The sequence below is a fragment of the Diabrotica virgifera genome, chromosome 10 (assembly GCF_917563875.1).
Source record: "Diabrotica virgifera virgifera chromosome 10, PGI_DIABVI_V3a".
NCBI classification, from domain to species: Eukaryota; Metazoa; Arthropoda; class Insecta; order Coleoptera; family Chrysomelidae; genus Diabrotica; species Diabrotica virgifera.
In genome coordinates this window covers 65,535,077-65,540,942 of record NC_065452.1, presented here as the reverse complement: position 1 = coordinate 65,540,942, position 5,866 = coordinate 65,535,077, and the positions used below count along the sequence as shown (strand labels likewise).

Below are 5,866 nucleotides of genomic sequence, written 5' to 3'. Positions count from 1 at the left end.
AATTGGAGTATTGTTTTTAATTTTTATTATTTGAGAAGCTTTCTCCTTACAGCGAAAAAGATTAAGACCTTTAAGATTAACTTCTTCAATTGAATGATTACAATTTAATCCTCCTGCCGAACACATATATTCTGAATTACCAATATTATCTTCAAATTTCTAATATGGCAGATTAGTGCAATGGACTTAAACCCCAAATATAAAGTTTAAACTTTTTTTAGAAATTTCAACTTGAAAAAATTTTATATTACAAGATAGAACATCACCCTTAATAGAACAATTATCCTATTTTCATGACCATGCATTAATAATTTTAGTAATTATTACAGTTTTAGTAGGTCAATTAATATTTTTTTTTATTTTTTAATAAATTTTTACATCGAAACCTTCTAGAGGGGCAATTAATTGAAATTATTTGAACTATTCTACCAACAATTACTTTAATTTTTATTGCTATTCCATCTTTACGATTAATTTATATTTTAGATGAAGTTAATAATCCAGCTATTACTATTAAAACTATTGGACATCAATGATACTGATCATATGAATATTCAGATTTTAAAAATGTAGAATTTGATTCATATATAATTCCAACTAATGAATTAAATAACTTTAATTTCCGATTATTAGATGTTGATAATCGAATTGCTGTTCCCTTCGAAACTAATATTCGAATATTAGTAACTGCAGCTGATGTTATTCATTCTTGAACTATTCCTTCATTAGGAGTAAAAATTGATGCTACACCCGGACGTCTAAATCAAATTAGCTTTTCTCTTAGACGATCAGGAATTTTTTTTGGACAATGTTCAGAAATTTGTGGTGCAAATCATAGATTTATCCCTATTGTACTGGAAAGAATTTCTCCTAAATATTTTTCCAAATGAATTCTTAAAATAATTGAACTTTCATTAGATGGCTGAAAGTAAGCAATGGAATTTTAAACCATAAGATGATAGTTTAACATCTATCTCTAATGAAAAATTTAGTTAAAATATAACATTAGCTTGTCAAGCTAAAATTATCTAAAAGATAATTTTTAATTCCTCAAATAATACCTTTAAATTGAGTCACTTTAATATTCTTCTTTATTTTCATTTTTTATTTATTTAATAATTTTAATTACTTCAATTGTAGCTATAAACCTAAATATTTTATAACTAAAAAATCAACTCTAAAATTTAATTGAAAATGATAATAAACCTATTTTCTTCTTTTGATGCTACTTCTACCAATAAATTGATTAAGAACAATATTAGGTCTACTAATTATTCCATCAACATTTTGATTAATTCCATCTCGTTATAATTACTTATGAGAAAAAATTATTATAACATTACATAAAGAATTTAAAATTTTAATTGGAAGTTATAAATCACAAGGAAGAACATTAATTTTTATTTCATTATTTAGATTAATTTTATTTAATAATTTTCTTGGGTTATTCCCTTATATTTTAACTAGAACTAGACATATAACATTAACATTAAGATTGGCCTTACCCCTATGATTAGGATTTATAATTTATGGCTGAATTAATAATACTATCCATATATTAGCCCATTTAGTCCCTCAAGGAACACCCCCGATTTTAATACCATTTATAGTATGTATTGAAACAATTAGAAATGTAATTCGACCTGGGACATTAGCGGTACGATTAACTGCTAATATAATTGCCGGACATTTATTAATAACTCTTTTAGGAAATACCAGACCAATATTATCAATTTATATATTAAATATTTTAATTATTGTACAACTTTTATTATTAGTTCTAGAAACAGCAGTATCTATAATCCAATCTTATGTATTTGCTGTTTTAAGAACATTATATTCTAGAGAAGTAAATTAATGTCAACTCATAAAAATCATCCCTATCATTTAGTAGATATTAGGCCATGACCTTTATTAGGAGCTTTAAGAGCAATATTAACAATATTAGGATTAATGAAATGATTTCAATTATATAATAATAATTTATTATTAATTGGACTATTAATTACAAGATTAATTATATATCAATGATGACGAGATATTGTTCGAGAAGGAACCTATCAAGGACTTCATACTTTCTACCTTCTACAGCGAGCAAGTATTATACCGTTGGAAGAGGGTAAAGCAAGACAGGCTGGAAACATTGGGGAACCAAAACCTGCAACGATTACTTCCGAACTGCAGGAGGCCGAAGGGGAATCTATGCAGGTGAAATAAATTACAAGAGGGCCTGTTAGAGACCCCAAAAATGAATAAACTGCAAAATTAAGATCATACAGATCAATTTGCAGAAAAAAAAACAGCTTCGGCACTTTTGTGCCAGGAAGTAGCTGAGAAAAACATTGATAAGGTGCTTATTCAAGAACCGTGGATAAATGAAGGTAAGATACGGGGATTAAATGTTAAGGGATGGGAACTAATTTTGGGAGTACCTGACAATAAAATCAGAACTTGTATCTTTTGTAGATCTGACCTTAACCTGGTACCAGTTATGGAGCTCTGTACGGGAGACATGACAGCTGCCAGAATTAAACTGAATTGCAATGGGTTGGTTACAGAGTTGATTGTTGCATCTCTTTACCTTCCTATTGACACTAAAGAACAACTTCCAGGGACTAACCTAGAGAACCTTCTAGAATACACCAATGATAAGCATACAGAACTTATCATTGGAGTCGACTCCAACGCCCACCACATCATTTGGGGAAGCAGAGATACAAACAATAGAGGTAAGTTACTTTTTGAGTACCTTTGCACTACTGAACTTGATCTTCTGAACAGGGGTAATAAGCCCACCTTCAGGACATCAAGAGCAGAATCACTAATCGACCTAAGCCTATGCTCTATGGGGATTGGGAACATAATATCTGACTGGCATGTGTCGGATGCGTTATCCTTATCGGATCATGCATACATATGCTTTGAGATAAACTCAGTCAAACCGTAACCAAGGTTCTATAGAGACCCTAAGGTGACCGATTGGGAATCCTTTAAGAGGGATCTTGGAACAAGGGTACGGAATTAACCTAAAAGGCCAAAAAACAATGTTGAGGTTGAGATGGCAGTAGACTGGTTGCAGCACGCAATAGTCGTCTCATATGAGGAAAACTGCCCGTTAAAAGAAAGTCGCCCTCCCAGGCAAGTAACTTGGTGGAATAAGGAGCTGTCTGATCTCAAAAGAGAAACAAGACGGCTCTTCAATAGGGCGAAGAAATCAGGTGATTGGGAAGCATATAAGGCTAAACTGAAAACCTATAATAAGAAAATCCAATCCGCTAAGGAAAGATCCTGGAGAGAATTCTGTGAAAACATTGAAAGTGTACCTGAAAGCGCTAGGGTTAACAGAGTCCTCAAAAGAGATAACATTAACAAACCCAAGTCAATGAAATTGTCCAATGGGAAGTATACGGATACAGAAAAGGAGGCTGTAGAGCATATTTTAAGTGTTCACTTTCCAGGGTCGACGCAATTGACTGCTAATAACAATCATCAAGCAAACAATAGGCCAACCAAAAGGGACTGGCTGACCTCTGACGAGATCTTTGGTTCTAACAAGGTCAGGTGGGCTATTGAAACTTTTGAACCTTATAAAACTGCGGGACCGGATGGTATATTTCCTAAGCTTCTCCAGGAGGGTCTGGAAATAATCATGGGTCCCCTGATCACAATATTTAGAGCTAGCCATGCTCTGGGATACATTCCCAAAGCTTGGAGAAGGGCAAGGGTGGCGTTTATTCCCAAACCAGGAAAAACAGATTACACCTTAGCAAAATCCTACAGGCCTATAAGTCTGACCTCATTCATGTTAAAAACCATGGAAAAAATCTTGAATGAACACATCAAGAAAAACAATTTAAATGAAAATCCACTGCACCAACGGCAATGGGCGTATCAGGCAGGGAAATCAGGTGAAGCCCAATCTAGTGTCGGAACTCGAAAGGAGTCTGCATCAGAAAGAAGTCGCCCTTGCTGCATTGTTAGATATAGAAGGTGCATTTGATAATACCTCAATCGAGTCTATACAAAGCGCACTGGTGAGGAAGAAAATCAACAACACAACATGCAAGTGGATTATTCAGATGCTTCAGAGCAGAATAATATCCACAGATACGCATGAAGATACCATAAATCTGAGGGCAACTAAGGGATGCCCTCAAGGCGGTGTATTGTCACCGTCATTATGGAACATAGTTGTCGATGATCTGATTCATGGGCTAAGCGCCCAAGGAAGCTGAGTCCAGGGTTTCGCAGATGATATCGTGATAGTAACTAGGGGAAAATTTCCCAGCACTGTTGCGTATCAGATGCGATATGCCCTTCACTACATAGAGAACTGGTGTCTGAAAGAGAACCTCTCCGTGAACCCTTCTAAAACTAAACTGGTAGCCTTTACAAATAAGAGGAAGCTTACTGGACTGAGTGAGCTGAAATTATTTGGAGAGGTACTGGAAAGAACCAATGAGGTTAAGTATCTAGGGGTATCCCTGGTTTCGAAACTCAATTGGAATACTCATATTACCAATATAACCAATAGGGCTAAGCGACTCTTCTGGAACTGCAGACGAGTTGTAGGTAAAACCTGGGGATTGAAACCAAAGGTGATATGTTGGTTGTATACATCAGTGATACGACCGACAGTTACTTATGGGTCAGTACTCTGGTGGAGAAAGACGGCTTTGCAATCTTGTGTGACCACTCTCACCACCCTACAAAGACAAGCGCTTCTAAATATAACAGGAGCCTTGAATAGTACAGGAACGGCTTCATTAGAGGCTATCACAGGTCTCGCTCCGCTGGAATTGTATATTTCGGCGGTAGCCTTTATGACCATCCTGAGGCTCAAAGCAAACAATACTTTGAGGCCAAATTATGTATTGAATAGCCACACAAACATTACTGGGACTATACTTGAGGAATACATCTTTATGATGAACTTAGATATGATGACACCAGAACTAATCTTCACTGAGAAGATTAACACAATTATACCGTCTAGAGAACAAAAAGTCTCAAACATTAATGGAGACTTAATATGGTTCACTGATGGATCTAAAACTGCTCATGGTACTGGATCAGGAGTCTTTGGGCAAACATGTAACTATAATAAATCTTACAGCCTAGGTCAACATACAACGGTGTTCCAGGCTGAAGTTTTTGCTTTGGTGGCCTGCATTGATGAAATCATTGATGAGGACCCTAAAGCTAAGAGAATCAACATTTACACAGATAGCCAATCGGCTATTCTGGCTGTAAAGACCCCTCTCACCAAATCAAAACTGGTGAGAAACTGCAAAGATCTCCTCAACCTGGCAAAAGACAATAAAGTGTCTTTAATATGGGTGCCGGGTTATGAAGGGGATGCATGGGAACGAACGAGCAGATATGTTAGCGAAACAAGGCTCGAGAAAAACTTTTGAAGGCCCAGAACCTTTCTGTGGCATCACTAAAGATGCTATGAAAAACGAGATTCAGAAATGGCTGATAAAGAATCATCAAAATAAATGGAGAACCACTCAAGGGCAAATCCAGACTAAAAAAATAATCAAGAATATTGATAAAAAACTCTTGAACAGTTTGATGAACCTCAATAAACGAGAGATCAAAACGGTCACTGAAATGGTGACTGGACATTGTCGTTTAAGAAATCACCTATACAAACTAGGTAAGGTGAATGAACCATGGTGCAGAAAGTGCGAAATGGAAGAAGAAACTGCCATACACATACTATGCTATTGCAGTGTGCTAGGTGATGTAAGGCAGAACTTCACTGGTCAAATGAGGTTTGAACCAGAAGAGATCCTAAAACTATCAATAAGAAAACTGTTGGCCTTCGTTGAGGCCACAGGACTTATTAAAGTTTAAGGAG

At 35.5% G+C, this 5,866-nt stretch overlaps 1 pseudogene; it reads left to right on the top strand.

Moving 5' to 3' along the window:
- Window positions 1-217: 217 nt before the first annotated feature.
- Window positions 218-1,017, top strand: LOC126893039 (cytochrome c oxidase subunit 2-like; annotated as a pseudogene).
- The last annotated feature ends 4,849 nt before the right edge of the window (window positions 1,018-5,866 follow it).